The following is a 22,017-nucleotide window of genomic DNA, read 5'->3' as shown; positions in this document are numbered from 1 at the left end:
TAACCTCATCACTTGAAGGAACACAATGGACGAGGTCGAACTGGAAGCCATGTACGTTAATCTTGGACTACATTGGCCACCGTAGGAGTTAAAACGAAATCGGAATTGAGAGGAACAGAAACTAATATTCTCTGGATGGTCATATACCCTTTCACCGCTAGATGGGGGTAAAAATCACACAGTGTAGCTTTAAGACGCTATTAGTTGCACATGACTTCTTAGATTTGCACTTTTTGTGCAGATTCACACTGTTTAGCATGCAAATATTTCCATATGTAAGAAGTTTAAGTGAGCCCACATCCTGTGGCATAGGCACTGCTGGGATTCGAACCCAGGATCTCCTGTTTACAAGACAGGCGCTTTGACCAACTAAGCCACAGCGCCACGTGCTAAACCTTTTACAATGCGTCGGCATAAAAAGTCTAAAAGAGGTAGCAGGTCAGGAAAATAGCTGATTCCACCATGAAAGAGGTTAGTGGGATTATTTCCAAAACCCGAGGGGCATTCAGGGCTCTGTTGAGGAAAGAGGGAATATCTGAAACTCTCAATACTTGTGTCTGAGATTTTTGGGGAACCTCCGGTTACAATCCATCTAAACTCTGTCTCAGCTAGGAGAAATGGAAAGCAATTTTTGCTATGCTTTCAGCTGATCTGAAAGCCAACATCCAGAAAGATTTTCATGAATTATATATTCATATTTTTTTGTCATATTTATTCAAAATTTGTCAGCAAAACAAGTCTAAAAGAGGTAGCGCATCAGGCAAATAGCTGATTACGTCATGAAAGAGGTCCCTTAGAGTTAAGAGGATCGTTTCCAAAACACGAGGGGCTTTCAGGCCTCAAGGGAATGTCTGAACTCATTTAATTTTGGCTCTACACTCTCGATACTCATGCCTAAAGTGTTTCCTGAGCTTTCTTGTAATACGAAAGGGCAAAAACCAGAAAGATATATCCATGTATTATGCTTCATATATGCAAAGACTTTGTTTTTACAAATATCAATATGCTTGACTTTATCAATAGGTAGTAGCAGATTTCGGGCCTAAGCCAGGGGCTTGCAAACCATTCTTGAAGCGCATCTGCACCACATATGTTTTTTAATTTTATTATCTCTCTCATTTAAAACAGGTGAATCAAATAATTGACTGATTAGTAACATCCTCGATGATCTGACTTGGGTGTGCCCAATAAGGAAAACAAGACAAATGTGCTGCGTAGGCTTCTGAAAAAGTGGGAAAACCCCAGGTTTAAGGCAAATGTCAGTCTGGCAGAGACGTCTATGCAAAGGGACCCCATTCGTGACTCTGGTGGGACCCAAAAACCAACAACCTTTTAAAAGCCTTCATTTGCAACCGAGAAGTCCAGATTGTCTTTCCTGCCGAGGCTTTTACATCTGAAAAGTTTGAATGACTACTCCCAGAAGCCACAGATTAGGCACTGCTGGGATTCGAACCCAGGATCTCCTGTTTACTAGACAGGCGCTTTGACCAACTAAGCCACAGCGCCAGGTACTGTCCCTGGTTCGATGCTTTTGTATACAAAGTTTAAAAGAGTTTGCACGTCAGGAGAACAGCTGATTACATCATGAATAGGTCCCTTTGAAGTTAGAGGTTTATTTCTAAAACCTGAACGGTGTGCAGGCTTATGTTCAGGGACAAGGGAATATCTCAAACCATTTCAATTTGGATAAAAACTCTCAGTACTCGTCTCTCAAATGTTTTGTGAACTTCCAGTTACGATACATCTAAACGCTGTTTTAGCTGGGAGAAATGGAAAGCATTTTATTTGTTGTTGCTAGGTAGGTGGCCAACAATCGGTGGTTGCAGATTTTGGCCTAAGCCAGTGGATTTCAACCCATTCTTGTTGTCTCCCTTATTTAAATAGGTGACTTAAGCTAATTAGTAGAGCACTCTATGATTTGAGTCGGGTGAGTCCAATAAGGGAAATAAGCAGAACGCGAAGGGTATGCTTCTGAAGCAGTTTGTGGATCCCAGGTTTAAGCGTATGCTTGTTCAACACAAAGACATCTGAGCAAAAGAGGGTATGCACGACTCTGTTGGGACTCGAACCCACAACCTTTGAATACCTACATTCAGAACCTAGAAGTCCAATGCGCTATCCATTGCGCCACAGAGCCACGAAAAGCCAAACTTTAAGACGCTATTAGTTGCACATGACTTCTTAGATTTGCACTTTTTGTGCAGATTCACACTGTTTAGCATGCAAATATTTCCATATGTAAGAAGTTTAAGTGAGCCCACATCCTGTGGCATAGGCACTGCTGGGATTCGAACCCAGGATCTCCTGTTTACAAGACAGGCGCTTTGACCAACTAAGCCACAGCGCCACGTGCTAAACCTTTTACAATGCGTCGGCATAAAAAGTCTAAAAGAGGTAGCAGGTCAGGAAAATAGCTGATTCCACCATGAAAGAGGTTAGTGGGATTATTTCCAAAACCCGAGGGGCATTCAGGGCTCTGTTGAGGAAAGAGGGAATATCTGAAACTCTCAATACTTGTGTCTGAGATTTTTGGGGAACCTCCGGTTACAATCCATCTAAACTCTGTCTCAGCTAGGAGAAATGGAAAGCAATTTTTGCTATGCTTTCAGCTGATCTGAAAGCCAACATCCAGAAAGATTTTCATGAATTATATATTCATATTTTTTTGTCATATTTATTCAAAATTTGAAACAAGACAAATGTGCTGCGTAGGCTTCTGAAAAAGTGGGAAAACCCCAGGTTTAAGGCAAATGTCAGTCTGGCAGAGACGTCTATGCAAAGGGACCCCATTCGTGACTCTGGTGGGACCCAAAAACCAACAACCTTTTAAAAGCCTTGATTTGCAACCGAGAAGTCCAGATGGTCTTTCCTGCCGAGGCTTTTACATCTGAAAAGTTTGAATGACTACTCCCAGAAGCCACAGATTAGGCACTGCTGGGATTCGAACCCAGGATCTCCTGTTTACTAGACAGGCGCTTTGACCAACTAAGCCACAGCGCCAGGTACTGTCCCTGGTTCGATGCTTTTGTATACAAAGTTTAAAAGAGTTTGCACGTCAGGAGAACAGCTGATTACATCATGAATAGGTCCCTTTGAAGTTAGAGGTTTATTTCTAAAACCTGAACGGTGTGCAGGCTTCTGTTCAGGGACAAGGGAATATCTCAAACCATTTCAATTTGGATCAAAACTCTCAGTACTCGTCTCTCAAATGTTTTGTGAACTTCCAGTTACGATACAGCTAAACGCTGTTTTAGCTGGGAGAAATGGAAAGCATTTTATTTGTTGTTGCTAGATAGGTGGCTAACAATAGGTAGTTGCAGATTTTGGCCTAAGCCAGTGGATTTCAACCCATTCTTGTTGTCTCCCTTATTTAAATAGGTGACTTAAGCTAATTAGTAGAGCACTCTATGATTTGAGTCGGGTGAGTCCAATAAGGGAAATAAGCAGAACGCGAAGGGTATGCTTCTGAAGTTTAAGTGAGCCCACATCCTGTGGCATAGGCACTGCTGGGATTCGAACCCAGGATCTCCTGTTTACAAGACAGGCGCTTTGACCAACTAAGCCACAGCGCCACGTGCTAAACCTTTTACAATGCGTCGGCATAAAAAGTCTAAAAGAGGTAGCAGGTCAGGAAAATAGCTGATTCCACCATGAAAGAGGTTAGTGGGATTATTTCCAAAACCCGAGGGGCATTCAGGGCTCTGTTGAGGAAAGAGGGAATATCTGAAACTCTCAATACTTGTGTCTGAGATTTTTGGGGAACCTCCGGTTACAATCCATCTAAACTCTGTCTCAGCTAGGAGAAATGGAAAGCAATTTTTGCTATGCTTTCAGCTGATCTGAAAGCCAACATCCAGAAAGATTTTCATGAATTATATATTCATATTTTTTTGTCATATTTATTCAAAATTTGTCAGCAAAACAAGTCTAAAAGAGGTAGCGCATCAGGCAAATAGCTGATTACGTCATGAAAGAGGTCCCTTAGAGTTAAGAGGATCGTTTCCAAAACACGAGGGGCTTTCAGGCCTCAAGGGAATGTCTGAACTCATTTAATTTTGGCTCTACACTCTCGATACTCATGCCTAAAGTGTTTCCTGAGCTTTCTTGTAATACGAAAGGGCAAAAACCAGAAAGATATATCCATGTATTATGCTTCATATATGCAAAGACTTTGTTTTTACAAATATCAATATGCTTGACTTTATCAATAGGTAGTAGCAGATTTCGGGCCTAAGCCAGGGGCTTGCAAACCATTCTTGAAGCGCATCTGCACCACATATGTTTTTTAATTTTATTATCTCTCTCATTTAAAACAGGTGAATCAAATAATTGACTGATTAGTAACATCCTCGATGATCTGACTTGGGTGTGCCCAATAAGGAAAACAAGACAAAGGCTGCATTCCAAACCGCATACTTCCCTACTATTTAGTATGGGAAAAAGAGTAGGCGAGCGAAAAAGTATGTATGAATCCAAAAGAGTAGGCGAGAATTACCTGGGTGACGTACTAATTATCGCGAGATTCGGACTTAAGTGCGTTCCAATATGCCTACTTTCCTACTATATAGTAGGCGAAAACAGTACGTGAAGGAAGCAGTACGTTCGAAACATCAGTATTCATAAAAGAGTAGGCGAGAAGTTCCCGGATGGCTTACTGCTTCCAGCCAGATTTTTGAGTGCTCAACCGGTGGATACTCTTCTATCCCAGGAGGCCACGCGAGGGGATACGTCATTATCAAACATCACGGAGATCAGCGACGCGCGGGGTTTCAAATGTGAGTAAACACGGTTCCTTGTGTTAAAATTGCATGTGTTAAACTACTATAGAGTAAACGTTTTAACTGTTGAAGGTGTAAAGGAGTTAGACAGTATAGTATGATTGTGATTTGGCTGTAAAAACACGTTTTATTATGTATAACGTTAGCTCTAGCTGACGGGAGCTGCAGTAAGGACACGTAAGTTACGTCTCTAACGTGGATTTACATAACCATAAACATCTTAAAGACGCTTATTTTAAACGTCTATTTACATCTGACAGGAACATCTTTTATAAGTATTGCAGAAGAGCACATCACAACATGAAATATCCATCTGAGTGATATGTGTGCTATTATGTAGAACATATCTATAAAGTAACTAAACATAAGTTATCTATTTTATTTGTCCATTATTACTGTTGATAAATTGAGGAACATGTATGTTGGATAAAAAGTTAAAACAACCTCAACATGTAAATGTAGTGTTGAGCTCATAAATCACAGAGGTTATGAGAGTCTTGTCTGGATGTTACAGGGACAGATGAACAGATGTGTGTTTATCCGGTGGAGAGAGGCTCATGAAGCTGATGCTGTCATCAAAGGCTTTGAGTGAGTATACTACAGAAATTAATAATAATTTAAATATTAAGTTGTAGTTTATTTTAATTATTGTAATTTCAAACAGAGTTATTACAGCACCTTTCTGATTCTTGATTTCTGTGCATTTGCTGCTCAGCTGTTGTGGTGGAGCAGGACCTGCAAGGAAAGATGATGGCGGCATTTGTGGAAAAAAAGTGTTCTTGTCTGCTAAATAATACTGAAATCAAATGACATTGTGCTGTTAAAACTACTGCTTTTGTGTTATGTTTGTGCATTTTTGTAGGATCTGAAATGTCAGCAGACTGGTGTGAGCACTGAGGATGAGGAGCACAGAGCTGAATCCTGGAGATCGTGCCATGGACGAGACCCTCCATCACTCCACCGGCCCTTATTGCCTCAGATCGTGAAGCGCAACACATCACGCAACAAACTCCGGCACTCCGGCACGGCTCACCTCTGGCGGTCCGCTGGTTCATCAGAATAAAGCCGCAGAATGGGAACCGCTGTGTTGAGATGGCAGTAGATGTGGTTCAGTGCCTGTAGCCTATATACATGATTGTAGTTTGAATAAAGCTTTGTTTCATGTGTTGACTTGCATTTGTTTATTATGTGATGGTGACTTTCATTCATTAATTTACTCCTTTATTAATATTTATCATTGTTGTCAGTAAATCAAATATCATTATTTAATTAATTGTTTGAATGAAAATGTAGATATGTTCACAATATACACATCTAGAGTGTATTCATGCATAGCTATGTCATATGACATACATTACATTTTGTTTGTTTTATTGATTTTTTTCAGTAAAAAGTAATATAATTAAGTATCGGTCAGTATTTGTCACGGTAAGCCACTTTTGCTTGTGGATGAAAATGTTTGGATATAAAATAGGCTAAAGAAATTAACAACATATTCTAGAGATGACAATTTTGGGATTTCGTAATAAAAATAAATAATATCGTTAAGGATAAAACGGTGGGTCACATGAGTAGGGTTAAATATAAGAACTTAAATCAACCCTAAATGTATTCTCAAAATAAATGGGCAGCAGTTTCTTTAAAAAGACCATAAAATGAGCAAGTTTAATCAATATCAAGATATTTACAGATAGATGAATTAAACGTGTCGTTTAAATCTTTTAAGTTGTTGCACTTGTGATAACGCGTCGTAGGTCACATGATAACGTCAACATGGCAGATGTCCGGTTCGCATTCATACTTAACGAGATTTGGCTATAAAGTACCTACTCTTTTAGCGCTCGTTAAGTAAGTACTTATTGAAATTAAGTACCTACTCATTGAGTATGCGGTTTGGAACGCAGCCAAATGTGCTGCGTAGGCTTCTGAAAAAGTGGGAAAACCCCAGGTTTAAGGCAAATGTCAGTCTGGCAGAGACGTCTATGCAAAGGGACCCCATTCGTGACTCTGGTGGGACCCAAAAACCAACAACCTTTTAAAAGCCTTCATTTGCAACCGAGAAGTCCAGATTGTCTTTCCTGCCGAGGCTTTTACATCTGAAAAGTTTGAATGACTACTCCCAGAAGCCACAGATTAGGCACTGCTGGGATTCGAACCCAGGATCTCCTGTTTACTAGACAGGCGCTTTGACCAACTAAGCCACAGCGCCAGGTACTGTCCCTGGTTCGATGCTTTTGTATACAAAGTTTAAAAGAGTTTGCACGTCAGGAGAACAGCTGATTACATCATGAATAGGTCCCTTTGAAGTTAGAGGTTTATTTCTAAAACCTGAACGGTGTGCAGGCTTATGTTCAGGGACAAGGGAATATCTCAAACCATTTCAATTTGGATAAAAACTCTCAGTACTCGTCTCTCAAATGTTTTGTGAACTTCCAGTTACGATACATCTAAACGCTGTTTTAGCTGGGAGAAATGGAAAGCATTTTATTTGTTGTTGCTAGGTAGGTGGCCAACAATCGGTGGTTGCAGATTTTGGCCTAAGCCAGTGGATTTCAACCCATTCTTGTTGTCTCCCTTATTTAAATAGGTGACTTAAGCTAATTAGTAGAGCACTCTATGATTTGAGTCGGGTGAGTCCAATAAGGGAAATAAGCAGAACGCGAAGGGTATGCTTCTGAAGCAGTTTGTGGATCCCAGGTTTAAGCGTATGCTTGTTCAACACAAAGACATCTGAGCAAAAGAGGGTATGCACGACTCTGGTGGGACTCGAACCCACAACCTTTGAATACCTACATTCAGAACCTAGAAGTCCAATGCGCTATCCATTGCGCCACAGAGCCACGAAAAGCCAAACTTTAAGACGCTATTAGTTGCACATGACTTCTTAGATTTGCACTTTTTGTGCAGATTCACACTGTTTAGCATGCAAATATTTCCATATGTAAGAAGTTTAAGTGAGCCCACATCCTGTGGCATAGGCACTGCTGGGATTCGAACCCAGGATCTCCTGTTTACAAGACAGGCGCTTTGACCAACTAAGCCACAGCGCCACGTGCTAAACCTTTTACAATGCGTCGGCATAAAAAGTCTAAAAGAGGTAGCAGGTCAGGAAAATAGCTGATTCCACCATGAAAGAGGTTAGTGGGATTATTTCCAAAACCCGAGGGGCATTCAGGGCTCTGTTGAGGAAAGAGGGAATATCTGAAACTCTCAATACTTGTGTCTGAGATTTTTGGGGAACCTCCGGTTACAATCCATCTAAACTCTGTCTCAGCTAGGAGAAATGGAAAGCAATTTTTGCTATGCTTTCAGCTGATCTGAAAGCCAACATCCAGAAAGATTTTCATGAATTATATATTCATATTTTTTTGTCATATTTATTCAAAATTTGTCAGCAAAACAAGTCTAAAAGAGGTAGCGCATCAGGCAAATAGCTGATTACGTCATGAAAGAGGTCCCTTAGAGTTAAGAGGATCGTTTCCAAAACACGAGGGGCTTTCAGGCCTCAAGGGAATGTCTGAACTCATTTAATTTTGGCTCTACACTCTCGATACTCATGCCTAAAGTGTTTCCTGAGCTTTCTTGTAATACGAAAGGGCAAAAACCAGAAAGATATATCCATGTATTATGCTTCATATATGCAAAGACTTTGTTTTTACAAATATCAATATGCTTGACTTTATCAATAGGTAGTAGCAGATTTCGGGCCTAAGCCAGGGGCTTGCAAACCATTCTTGAAGCGCATCTGCACCACATATGTTTTTTAATTTTATTATCTCTCTCATTTAAAACAGGTGAATCAAATAATTGACTGATTAGTAACATCCTCGATGATCTGACTTGGGTGTGCCCAATAAGGAAAACAAGACAAATGTGCTGCGTAGGCTTCTGAAAAAGTGGGAAAACCCCAGGTTTAAGGCAAATGTCAGTCTGGCAGAGACGTCTATGCAAAGGGACCCCATTCGTGACTCTGGTGGGACCCAAAAACCAACAACCTTTTAAAAGCCTTCATTTGCAACCGAGAAGTCCAGATTGTCTTTCCTGCCGAGGCTTTTACATCTGAAAAGTTTGAATGACTACTCCCAGAAGCCACAGATTAGGCACTGCTGGGATTCGAACCCAGGATCTCCTGTTTACTAGACAGGCGCTTTGACCAACTAAGCCACAGCGCCAGGTACTGTCCCTGGTTCGATGCTTTTGTATACAAAGTTTAAAAGAGTTTGCACGTCAGGAGAACAGCTGATTACATCATGAATAGGTCCCTTTGAAGTTAGAGGTTTATTTCTAAAACCTGAACGGTGTGCAGGCTTATGTTCAGGGACAAGGGAATATCTCAAACCATTTCAATTTGGATAAAAACTCTCAGTACTCGTCTCTCAAATGTTTTGTGAACTTCCAGTTACGATACATCTAAACGCTGTTTTAGCTGGGAGAAATGGAAAGCATTTTATTTGTTGTTGCTAGGTAGGTGGCCAACAATCGGTGGTTGCAGATTTTGGCCTAAGCCAGTGGATTTCAACCCATTCTTGTTGTCTCCCTTATTTAAATAGGTGACTTAAGCTAATTAGTAGAGCACTCTATGATTTGAGTCGGGTGAGTCCAATAAGGGAAATAAGCAGAACGCGAAGGGTATGCTTCTGAAGCAGTTTGTGGATCCCAGGTTTAAGCGTATGCTTGTTCAACACAAAGACATCTGAGCAAAAGAGGGTATGCACGACTCTGTTGGGACTCGAACCCACAACCTTTGAATACCTACATTCAGAACCTAGAAGTCCAATGCGCTATCCATTGCGCCACAGAGCCACGAAAAGCCAAACTTTAAGACGCTATTAGTTGCACATGACTTCTTAGATTTGCACTTTTTGTGCAGATTCACACTGTTTAGCATGCAAATATTTCCATATGTAAGAAGTTTAAGTGAGCCCACATCCTGTGGCATAGGCACTGCTGGGATTCGAACCCAGGATCTCCTGTTTACAAGACAGGCGCTTTGACCAACTAAGCCACAGCGCCACGTGCTAAACCTTTTACAATGCGTCGGCATAAAAAGTCTAAAAGAGGTAGCAGGTCAGGAAAATAGCTGATTCCACCATGAAAGAGGTTAGTGGGATTATTTCCAAAACCCGAGGGGCATTCAGGGCTCTGTTGAGGAAAGAGGGAATATCTGAAACTCTCAATACTTGTGTCTGAGATTTTTGGGGAACCTCCGGTTACAATCCATCTAAACTCTGTCTCAGCTAGGAGAAATGGAAAGCAATTTTTGCTATGCTTTCAGCTGATCTGAAAGCCAACATCCAGAAAGATTTTCATGAATTATATATTCATATTTTTTTGTCATATTTATTCAAAATTTGAAACAAGACAAATGTGCTGCGTAGGCTTCTGAAAAAGTGGGAAAACCCCAGGTTTAAGGCAAATGTCAGTCTGGCAGAGACGTCTATGCAAAGGGACCCCATTCGTGACTCTGGTGGGACCCAAAAACCAACAACCTTTTAAAAGCCTTGATTTGCAACCGAGAAGTCCAGATGGTCTTTCCTGCCGAGGCTTTTACATCTGAAAAGTTTGAATGACTACTCCCAGAAGCCACAGATTAGGCACTGCTGGGATTCGAACCCAGGATCTCCTGTTTACTAGACAGGCGCTTTGACCAACTAAGCCACAGCGCCAGGTACTGTCCCTGGTTCGATGCTTTTGTATACAAAGTTTAAAAGAGTTTGCACGTCAGGAGAACAGCTGATTACATCATGAATAGGTCCCTTTGAAGTTAGAGGTTTATTTCTAAAACCTGAACGGTGTGCAGGCTTCTGTTCAGGGACAAGGGAATATCTCAAACCATTTCAATTTGGATCAAAACTCTCAGTACTCGTCTCTCAAATGTTTTGTGAACTTCCAGTTACGATACAGCTAAACGCTGTTTTAGCTGGGAGAAATGGAAAGCATTTTATTTGTTGTTGCTAGATAGGTGGCTAACAATAGGTAGTTGCAGATTTTGGCCTAAGCCAGTGGATTTCAACCCATTCTTGTTGTCTCCCTTATTTAAATAGGTGACTTAAGCTAATTAGTAGAGCACTCTATGATTTGAGTCGGGTGAGTCCAATAAGGGAAATAAGCAGAACGCGAAGGGTATGCTTCTGAAGCAGTTTGTGGATCCCAGGTTTAAGCGTATGCTTGTTCAACACAAAGACATCTGAGCAAAAGAGGGTATGCACGACTCTGGTGGGACTCGAACCCACAACCTTTGAATACCTCCATTCACAACCTAGAAGTCCAATGCGCTATCCATTGCGCCACAGAGCCACGAAAAGCCAACCTTTAAGACGCTATTAGTTGCACATGACTTCTTAGATTTGCACTTTTTGTGCAGATTCACACTGTTCAGCATGCAAATATTTCCATATGTAAGAAGTTTAAGTGAGCCCACATCCTGTGGCATAGGCACTGCTGTGATTCGAACCCAGGATCTCCTGTTTACAAGACAGGCGCTTTGACCAACTAAGCCACAGCGCCACGTGCTAAACCTTTTACAATGCGTCGGCATAAAAAGTCTAAAAGAGGTAGCAGGTCAGGAAAATAGCTGATTCCACCATGAAAGAGGTTAGTGGGATTATTTCCAAAACCCGAGGGGCATTCAGGGCTCTGTTGAGGAAAGAGGGAATATCTGAAACTCTCAATACTTGTGTCTGAGATTTTTGGGGAACCTCCGGTTACAATCCATCTAAACTCTGTCTCAGCTAGGAGAAATGGAAAGCAATTTTTGCTATGCTTTCAGCTGATCTGAAAGCCAACATCCAGAAAGATTTTCATGAATTATATATTCATATTTTTTTGTCATATTTATTCAAAATTTGTCAGCAAAACAAGTCTAAAAGAGGTAGCGCATCAGGCAAATAGCTGATTACGTCATGAAAGAGGTCCCTTAGAGTTAAGAGGATCGTTTCCAAAACACGAGGGGCTTTCAGGCCTCAAGGGAATGTCTGAACTCATTTAATTTTGGCTCTACACTCTCGATACTCATGCCTAAAGTGTTTCCTGAGCTTTCTTGTAATACGAAAGGGCAAAAACCAGAAAGATATATCCATGTATTATGCTTCATATATGCAAAGACTTTGTTTTTACAAATATCAATATGCTTGACTTTATCAATAGGTAGTAGCAGATTTCGGGCCTAAGCCAGGGGCTTGCAAACCATTCTTGAAGCGCATCTGCACCACATATGTTTTTTAATTTTATTATCTCTCTCATTTAAAACAGGTGAATCAAATAATTGACTGATTAGTAACATCCTCGATGATCTGACTTGGGTGTGCCCAATAAGGAAAACAAGACAAAGGCTGCATTCCAAACCGCATACTTCCCTACTATTTAGTATGGGAAAAAGAGTAGGCGAGCGAAAAAGTATGTATGAATCCAAAAGAGTAGGCGAGAATTACCTGGGTGACGTACTAATTATCGCGAGATTCGGACTTAAGTGCGTTCCAATATGCCTACTTTCCTACTATATAGTAGGCGAAAACAGTACGTGAAGGAAGCAGTACGTTCGAAACATCAGTATTCATAAAAGAGTAGGCGAGAAGTTCCCGGATGGCTTACTGCTTCCAGCCAGATTTTTGAGTGCTCAACCGGTGGATACTCTTCTATCCCAGGAGGCCACGCGAGGGGATACGTCATTATCAAACATCACGGAGATCAGCGACGCGCGGGGTTTCAAATGTGAGTAAACACGGTTCCTTGTGTTAAAATTGCATGTGTTAAACTACTATAGAGTAAACGTTTTAACTGTTGAAGGTGTAAAGGAGTTAGACAGTATAGTATGATTGTGATTTGGCTGTAAAAACACGTTTTATTATGTATAACGTTAGCTCTAGCTGACGGGAGCTGCAGTAAGGACACGTAAGTTACGTCTCTAACGTGGATTTACATAACCATAAACATCTTAAAGACGCTTATTTTAAACGTCTATTTACATCTGACAGGAACATCTTTTATAAGTATTGCAGAAGAGCACATCACAACATGAAATATCCATCTGAGTGATATGTGTGCTATTATGTAGAACATATCTATAAAGTAACTAAACATAAGTTATCTATTTTATTTGTCCATTATTACTGTTGATAAATTGAGGAACATGTATGTTGGATAAAAAGTTAAAACAACCTCAACATGTAAATGTAGTGTTGAGCTCATAAATCACAGAGGTTATGAGAGTCTTGTCTGGATGTTACAGGGACAGATGAACAGATGTGTGTTTATCCGGTGGAGAGAGGCTCATGAAGCTGATGCTGTCATCAAAGGCTTTGAGTGAGTATACTACAGAAATTAATAATAATTTAAATATTAAGTTGTAGTTTATTTTAATTATTGTAATTTCAAACAGAGTTATTACAGCACCTTTCTGATTCTTGATTTCTGTGCATTTGCTGCTCAGCTGTTGTGGTGGAGCAGGACCTGCAAGGAAAGATGATGGCGGCATTTGTGGAAAAAAAGTGTTCTTGTCTGCTAAATAATACTGAAATCAAATGACATTGTGCTGTTAAAACTACTGCTTTTGTGTTATGTTTGTGCATTTTTGTAGGATCTGAAATGTCAGCAGACTGGTGTGAGCACTGAGGATGAGGAGCACAGAGCTGAATCCTGGAGATCGTGCCATGGACGAGACCCTCCATCACTCCACCGGCCCTTATTGCCTCAGATCGTGAAGCGCAACACATCACGCAACAAACTCCGGCACTCCGGCACGGCTCACCTCTGGCGGTCCGCTGGTTCATCAGAATAAAGCCGCAGAATGGGAACCGCTGTGTTGAGATGGCAGTAGATGTGGTTCAGTGCCTGTAGCCTATATACATGATTGTAGTTTGAATAAAGCTTTGTTTCATGTGTTGACTTGCATTTGTTTATTATGTGATGGTGACTTTCATTCATTAATTTACTCCTTTATTAATATTTATCATTGTTGTCAGTAAATCAAATATCATTATTTAATTAATTGTTTGAATGAAAATGTAGATATGTTCACAATATACACATCTAGAGTGTATTCATGCATAGCTATGTCATATGACATACATTACATTTTGTTTGTTTTATTGATTTTTTTCAGTAAAAAGTAATATAATTAAGTATCGGTCAGTATTTGTCACGGTAAGCCACTTTTGCTTGTGGATGAAAATGTTTGGATATAAAATAGGCTAAAGAAATTAACAACATATTCTAGAGATGACAATTTTGGGATTTCGTAATAAAAATAAATAATATCGTTAAGGATAAAACGGTGGGTCACATGAGTAGGGTTAAATATAAGAACTTAAATCAACTAAATGTATTCTCAAAATAAATGGGCAGCAGTTTCTTTAAAAAGACCATAAAATGAGCAAGTTTAATCAATATCAAGATATTTACAGATAGATGAATTAAACGTGTCGTTTAAATCTTTTAAGTTGTTGCACTTGTGATAACGCGTCGTAGGTCACATGATAACGTCAACATGGCAGATGTCCGGTTCGCATTCATACTTAACGAGATTTGGCTATAAAGTACCTACTCTTTTAGCGCTCGTTAAGTAAGTACTTATTGAAATTAAGTACCTACTCATTGAGTATGCGGTTTGGAACGCAGCCAAATGTGCTGCGTAGGCTTCTGAAAAAGTGGGAAAACCCCAGGTTTAAGGCAAATGTCAGTCTGGCAGAGACGTCTATGCAAAGGGACCCCATTCGTGACTCTGGTGGGACCCAAAAACCAACAACCTTTTAAAAGCCTTCATTTGCAACCGAGAAGTCCAGATTGTCTTTCCTGCCGAGGCTTTTACATCTGAAAAGTTTGAATGACTACTCCCAGAAGCCACAGATTAGGCACTGCTGGGATTCGAACCCAGGATCTCCTGTTTACTAGACAGGCGCTTTGACCAACTAAGCCACAGCGCCAGGTACTGTCCCTGGTTCGATGCTTTTGTATACAAAGTTTAAAAGAGTTTGCACGTCAGGAGAACAGCTGATTACATCATGAATAGGTCCCTTTGAAGTTAGAGGTTTATTTCTAAAACCTGAACGGTGTGCAGGCTTATGTTCAGGGACAAGGGAATATCTCAAACCATTTCAATTTGGATAAAAACTCTCAGTACTCGTCTCTCAAATGTTTTGTGAACTTCCAGTTACGATACATCTAAACGCTGTTTTAGCTGGGAGAAATGGAAAGCATTTTATTTGTTGTTGCTAGGTAGGTGGCCAACAATCGGTGGTTGCAGATTTTGGCCTAAGCCAGTGGATTTCAACCCATTCTTGTTGTCTCCCTTATTTAAATAGGTGACTTAAGCTAATTAGTAGAGCACTCTATGATTTGAGTCGGGTGAGTCCAATAAGGGAAATAAGCAGAACGCGAAGGGTATGCTTCTGAAGCAGTTTGTGGATCCCAGGTTTAAGCGTATGCTTGTTCAACACAAAGACATCTGAGCAAAAGAGGGTATGCACGACTCTGGTGGGACTCGAACCCACAACCTTTGAATACCTACATTCAGAACCTAGAAGTCCAATGCGCTATCCATTGCGCCACAGAGCCACGAAAAGCCAAACTTTAAGACGCTATTAGTTGCACATGACTTCTTAGATTTGCACTTTTTGTGCAGATTCACACTGTTTAGCATGCAAATATTTCCATATGTAAGAAGTTTAAGTGAGCCCACATCCTGTGGCATAGGCACTGCTGGGATTCGAACCCAGGATCTCCTGTTTACAAGACAGGCGCTTTGACCAACTAAGCCACAGCGCCACGTGCTAAACCTTTTACAATGCGTCGGCATAAAAAGTCTAAAAGAGGTAGCAGGTCAGGAAAATAGCTGATTCCACCATGAAAGAGGTTAGTGGGATTATTTCCAAAACCCGAGGGGCATTCAGGGCTCTGTTGAGGAAAGAGGGAATATCTGAAACTCTCAATACTTGTGTCTGAGATTTTTGGGGAACCTCCGGTTACAATCCATCTAAACTCTGTCTCAGCTAGGAGAAATGGAAAGCAATTTTTGCTATGCTTTCAGCTGATCTGAAAGCCAACATCCAGAAAGATTTTCATGAATTATATATTCATATTTTTTTGTCATATTTATTCAAAATTTGTCAGCAAAACAAGTCTAAAAGAGGTAGCGCATCAGGCAAATAGCTGATTACGTCATGAAAGAGGTCCCTTAGAGTTAAGAGGATCGTTTCCAAAACACGAGGGGCTTTCAGGCCTCAAGGGAATGTCTGAACTCATTTAATTTTGGCTCTACACTCTCGATACTCATGCCTAAAGTGTTTCCTGAGCTTTCTTGTAATACGAAAGGGCAAAAACCAGAAAGATATATCCATGTATTATGCTTCATATATGCAAAGACTTTGTTTTTACAAATATCAATATGCTTGACTTTATCAATAGGTAGTAGCAGATTTCGGGCCTAAGCCAGGGGCTTGCAAACCATTCTTGAAGCGCATCTGCACCACATATGTTTTTTAATTTTATTATCTCTCTCATTTAAAACAGGTGAATCAAATAATTGACTGATTAGTAACATCCTCGATGATCTGACTTGGGTGTGCCCAATAAGGAAAACAAGACAAAGGCTGCATTCCAAACCGCATACTTCCCTACTATTTAGTATCGGAAAAAGAGTAGGCGAGCGAAAAAGTATGTATGAATCCAAAAGAGTAGGCGAGAATTACCTGGGTGACGTACTAATTATCGCGAGATTCGGACTTAAGTGCGTTCCAATATGCCTACTTTCCTACTATATAGTAGGCGAAAACAGTACGTGAAGGAAGCAGTACGTTCGAAACATCAGTATTCATAAAAGAGTAGGCGAGAAGTTCCCGGATGGCTTACTGCTTCCAGCCAGATTTTTGAGTGCTCAACCGGTGGATACTCTTCTATCCCAGGAGGCCACGCGAGGGGATACGTCATTATCAAACATCACGGAGATCAGCGACGCGCGGGGTTTCAAATGTGAGTAAACACGGTTCCTTGTGTTAAAATTGCATGTGTTAAACTACTATAGAGTAAACGTTTTAACTGTTGAAGGTGTAAAGGAGTTAGACAGTATAGTATGATTGTGATTTGGCTGTAAAAACACGTTTTATTATGTATAACGTTAGCTCTAGCTGACGGGAGCTGCAGTAAGGACACGTAAGTTACGTCTCTAACGTGGATTTACATAACCATAAACATCTTAAAGACGCTTATTTTAAACGTCTATTTACATCTGACAGGAACATCTTTTATAAGTATTGCAGAAGAGCACATCACAACATGAAATATCCATCTGAGTGATATGTGTGCTATTATGTAGAACATATCTATAAAGTAACTAAACATAAGTTATCTATTTTATTTGTCCATTATTACTGTTGATAAATTGAGGAACATGTATGTTGGATAAAAAGTTAAAACAACCTCAACATGTAAATGTAGTGTTGAGCTCATAAATCACAGAGGTTATGAGAGTCTTGTCTGGATGTTACAGGGACAGATGAACAGATGTGTGTTTATCCGGTGGAGAGAGGCTCATGAAGCTGATGCTGTCATCAAAGGCTTTGAGTGAGTATACTACAGAAATTAATAATAATTTAAATATTAAGTTGTAGTTTATTTTAATTATTGTAATTTCAAACAGAGTTATTACAGCACCTTTCTGATTCTTGATTTCTGTGCATTTGCTGCTCAGCTGTTGTGGTGGAGCAGGACCTGCAAGGAAAGATGATGGCGGCATTTGTGGAAAAAAAGTGTTCTTGTCTGCTAAATAATACTGAAATCAAATGACATTGTGCTGTTAAAACTACTGCTTTTGTGTTATGTTTGTGCATTTTTGTAGGATCTGAAATGTCAGCAGACTGGTGTGAGCACTGAGGATGAGGAGCACAGAGCTGAATCCTGGAGATCGTGCCATGGACGAGACCCTCCATCACTCCACCGGCCCTTATTGCCTCAGATCGTGAAGCGCAACACATCACGCAACAAACTCCGGCACTCCGGCACGGCTCACCTCTGGCGGTCCGCTGGTTCATCAGAATAAAGCCGCAGAATGGGAACCGCTGTGTTGAGATGGCAGTAGATGTGGTTCAGTGCCTGTAGCCTATATACATGATTGTAGTTTGAATAAAGCTTTGTTTCATGTGTTGACTTGCATTTGTTTATTATGTGATGGTGACTTTCATTCATTAATTTACTCCTTTATTAATATTTATCATTGTTGTCAGTAAATCAAATATCATTATTTAATTAATTGTTTGAATGAAAATGTAGATATGTTCACAATATACACATCTAGAGTGTATTCATGCATAGCTATGTCATATGACATACATTACATTTTGTTTGTTTTATTGATTTTTTTCAGTAAAAAGTAATATAATTAAGTATCGGTCAGTATTTGTCACGGTAAGCCACTTTTGCTTGTGGATGAAAATGTTTGGATATAAAATAGGCTAAAGAAATTAACAACATATTCTAGAGATGACAATTTTGGGATTTCGTAATAAAAATAAATAATATCGTTAAGGATAAAACGGTGGGTCACATGAGTAGGGTTAAATATAAGAACTTAAATCAACCCTAAATGTATTCTCAAAATAAATGGGCAGCAGTTTCTTTAAAAAGACCATAAAATGAGCAAGTTTAATCAATATCAAGATATTTACAGATAGATGAATTAAACGTGTCGTTTAAATCTTTTAAGTTGTTGCACTTGTGATAACGCGTCGTAGGTCACATGATAACGTCAACATGGCAGATGTCCGGTTCGCATTCATACTTAACGAGATTTGGCTATAAAGTACCTACTCTTTTAGCGCTCGTTAAGTAAGTACTTATTGAAATTAAGTACCTACTCATTGAGTATGCGGTTTGGAACGCAGCCAAATGTGCTGCGTAGGCTTCTGAAAAAGTGGGAAAACCCCAGGTTTAAGGCAAATGTCAGTCTGGCAGAGACGTCTATGCAAAGGGACCCCATTCGTGACTCTGGTGGGACCCAAAAACCAACAACCTTTTAAAAGCCTTCATTTGCAACCGAGAAGTCCAGATTGTCTTTCCTGCCGAGGCTTTTACATCTGAAAAGTTTGAATGACTACTCCCAGAAGCCACAGATTAGGCACTGCTGGGATTCGAACCCAGGATCTCCTGTTTACTAGACAGGCGCTTTGACCAACTAAGCCACAGCGCCAGGTACTGTCCCTGGTTCGATGCTTTTGTATACAAAGTTTAAAAGAGTTTGCACGTCAGGAGAACAGCTGATTACATCATGAATAGGTCCCTTTGAAGTTAGAGGTTTATTTCTAAAACCTGAACGGTGTGCAGGCTTATGTTCAGGGACAAGGGAATATCTCAAACCATTTCAATTTGGATAAAAACTCTCAGTACTCGTCTCTCAAATGTTTTGTGAACTTCCAGTTACGATACATCTAAACGCTGTTTTAGCTGGGAGAAATGGAAAGCATTTTATTTGTTGTTGCTAGGTAGGTGGCCAACAATCGGTGGTTGCAGATTTTGGCCTAAGCCAGTGGATTTCAACCCATTCTTGTTGTCTCCCTTATTTAAATAGGTGACTTAAGCTAATTAGTAGAGCACTCTATGATTTGAGTCGGGTGAGTCCAATAAGGGAAATAAGCAGAACGCGAAGGGTATGCTTCTGAAGCAGTTTGTGGATCCCAGGTTTAAGCGTATGCTTGTTCAACACAAAGACATCTGAGCAAAAGAGGGTATGCACGACTCTGGTGGGACTCGAACCCACAACCTTTGAATACCTACATTCAGAACCTAGAAGTCCAATGCGCTATCCATTGCGCCACAGAGCCACGAAAAGCCAAACTTTAAGACGCTATTAGTTGCACATGACTTCTTAGATTTGCACTTTTTGTGCAGATTCACACTGTTTAGCATGCAAATATTTCCATATGTAAGAAGTTTAAGTGAGCCCACATCCTGTGGCATAGGCACTGCTGGGATTCGAACCCAGGATCTCCTGTTTACAAGACAGGCGCTTTGACCAACTAAGCCACAGCGCCACGTGCTAAACCTTTTACAATGCGTCGGCATAAAAAGTCTAAAAGAGGTAGCAGGTCAGGAAAATAGCTGATTCCACCATGAAAGAGGTTAGTGGGATTATTTCCAAAACCCGAGGGGCATTCAGGGCTCTGTTGAGGAAAGAGGGAATATCTGAAACTCTCAATACTTGTGTCTGAGATTTTTGGGGAACCTCCGGTTACAATCCATCTAAACTCTGTCTCAGCTAGGAGAAATGGAAAGCAATTTTTGCTATGCTTTCAGCTGATCTGAAAGCCAACATCCAGAAAGATTTTCATGAATTATATATTCATATTTTTTTGTCATATTTATTCAAAATTTGAAACAAGACAAATGTGCTGCGTAGGCTTCTGAAAAAGTGGGAAAACCCCAGGTTTAAGGCAAATGTCAGTCTGGCAGAGACGTCTATGCAAAGGGACCCCATTCGTGACTCTGGTGGGACCCAAAAACCAACAACCTTTTAAAAGCCTTCATTTGCAACCGAGAAGTCCAGATTGTCTTTCCTGCCGAGGCTTTTACATCTGAAAAGTTTGAATGACTACTCCCAAAAGCCACAGATTAGGCACTGCTGGGATTCGAACCCAGGATCTCCTGTTTACTAGACAGGCGCTTTGACCAACTAAGCCACAGCGCCAGGTACTGTCCCTGGTTCGATGCTTTTGTATACAAAGTTTAAAAGAGTTTGCACGTCAGGAGAACAGCTGATTACATCATGAATAGGTCCCTTTGAAGTTAGAGGTTTATTTCTAAAACCTGAACGGTGTGCAGGCTTATGTTCAGGGACAAGGGAATATCTCAAACCATTTCAATTTGGATAAAAACTCTCAGTACTCGTCTCTCAAATGTTTTGTGAACTTCCAGTTACGATACATCTAAACGCTGTTTTAGCTGGGAGAAATGGAAAGCATTTTATTTGTTGTTGCTAGGTAGGTGGCCAACAATCGGTGGTTGCAGATTTTGGCCTAAGCCAGTGGATTTCAACCCATTCTTGTTGTCTCCCTTATTTAAATAGGTGACTTAAGCTAATTAGTAGAGCACTCTATGATTTGAGTCGGGTGAGTCCAATAAGGGAAATAAGCAGAACGCGAAGGGTATGCTTCTGAAGCAGTTTGTGGATCCCAGGTTTAAGCGTATGCTTGTTCAACACAAAGACATCTGAGCAAAAGAGGGTATGCACGACTCTGGTGGGACTCGAACCCACAACCTTTGAATACCTACATTCAGAACCTAGAAGTCCAATGCGCTATCCATTGCGCCACAGAGCCACGAAAAGCCAAACTTTAAGACGCTATTAGTTGCACATGACTTCTTAGATTTGCACTTTTTGTGCAGATTCACACTGTTTAGCATGCAAATATTTCCATATGTAAGAAGTTTAAGTGAGCCCACATCCTGTGGCATAGGCACTGCTGGGATTCGAACCCAGGATCTCCTGTTTACAAGACAGGCGCTTTGACCAACTAAGCCACAGCGCCACGTGCTAAACCTTTTACAATGCGTCGGCATAAAAAGTCTAAAAGAGGTAGCAGGTCAGGAAAATAGCTGATTCCACCATGAAAGAGGTTAGTGGGATTATTTCCAAAACCCGAGGGGCATTCAGGGCTCTGTTGAGGAAAGAGGGAATATCTGAAACTCTCAATACTTGTGTCTGAGATTTTTGGGGAACCTCCGGTTACAATCCATCTAAACTCTGTCTCAGCTAGGAGAAATGGAAAGCAATTTTTGCTATGCTTTCAGCTGATCTGAAAGCCAACATCCAGAAAGATTTTCATGAATTATATATTCATATTTTTTTGTCATATTTATTCAAAATTTGTCAGCAAAACAAGTCTAAAAGAGGTAGCGCATCAGGCAAATAGCTGATTACGTCATGAAAGAGGTCCCTTAGAGTTAAGAGGATCGTTTCCAAAACACGAGGGGCTTTCAGGCCTCAAGGGAATGTCTGAACTCATTTAATTTTGGCTCTACACTCTCGATACTCATGCCTAAAGTGTTTCCTGAGCTTTCTTGTAATACGAAAGGGCAAAAACCAGAAAGATATATCCATGTATTATGCTTCATATATGCAAAGACTTTGTTTTTACAAATATCAATATGCTTGACTTTATCAATAGGTAGTAGCAGATTTCGGGCCTAAGCCAGGGGCTTGCAAACCATTCTTGAAGCGCATCTGCACCACATATGTTTTTTAATTTTATTATCT

At 40.4% G+C, this 22,017-nt stretch overlaps 3 long non-coding RNA genes across 3 annotated transcripts; all 3 read left to right on the top strand.

Annotated features, from left to right (window-relative positions):
* Positions 1-4,387: 4,387 nt before the first annotated feature.
* LOC306997641 lies at positions 4,388-6,246 on the top strand. The gene is made up of 3 exons (XR_013797416.1): positions 4,388-4,775; positions 5,293-5,366; positions 5,641-6,246. It is a non-coding gene; the product is annotated as an uncharacterized lncRNA (long non-coding RNA).
* Positions 6,247-12,100: 5,854 nt separating this feature from the next.
* Positions 12,101-13,959, top strand: LOC306996880. The gene is made up of 3 exons (XR_013797194.1): positions 12,101-12,488; positions 13,006-13,079; positions 13,354-13,959. It is a non-coding gene; the product is annotated as an uncharacterized lncRNA (long non-coding RNA).
* A 2,450-nt stretch (positions 13,960-16,409) lies between these two features.
* LOC306997391 lies at positions 16,410-18,213 on the top strand. Its single transcript, XR_013797363.1, has 3 exons — positions 16,410-16,742; positions 17,260-17,333; positions 17,608-18,213. It is a non-coding gene; the product is annotated as an uncharacterized lncRNA (long non-coding RNA).
* Positions 18,214-22,017: the final 3,804 nt, after the last annotated feature.

This window comes from Phoxinus phoxinus (assembly GCF_949152265.1).
Source record: "Phoxinus phoxinus genome assembly, chromosome: 4".
NCBI classification, from domain to species: domain Eukaryota; kingdom Metazoa; phylum Chordata; class Actinopteri; order Cypriniformes; family Leuciscidae; genus Phoxinus; species Phoxinus phoxinus.
Note: the sequence above shows the minus strand (reverse complement) of the source record. Positions and strands in the feature narration are given on the sequence as shown.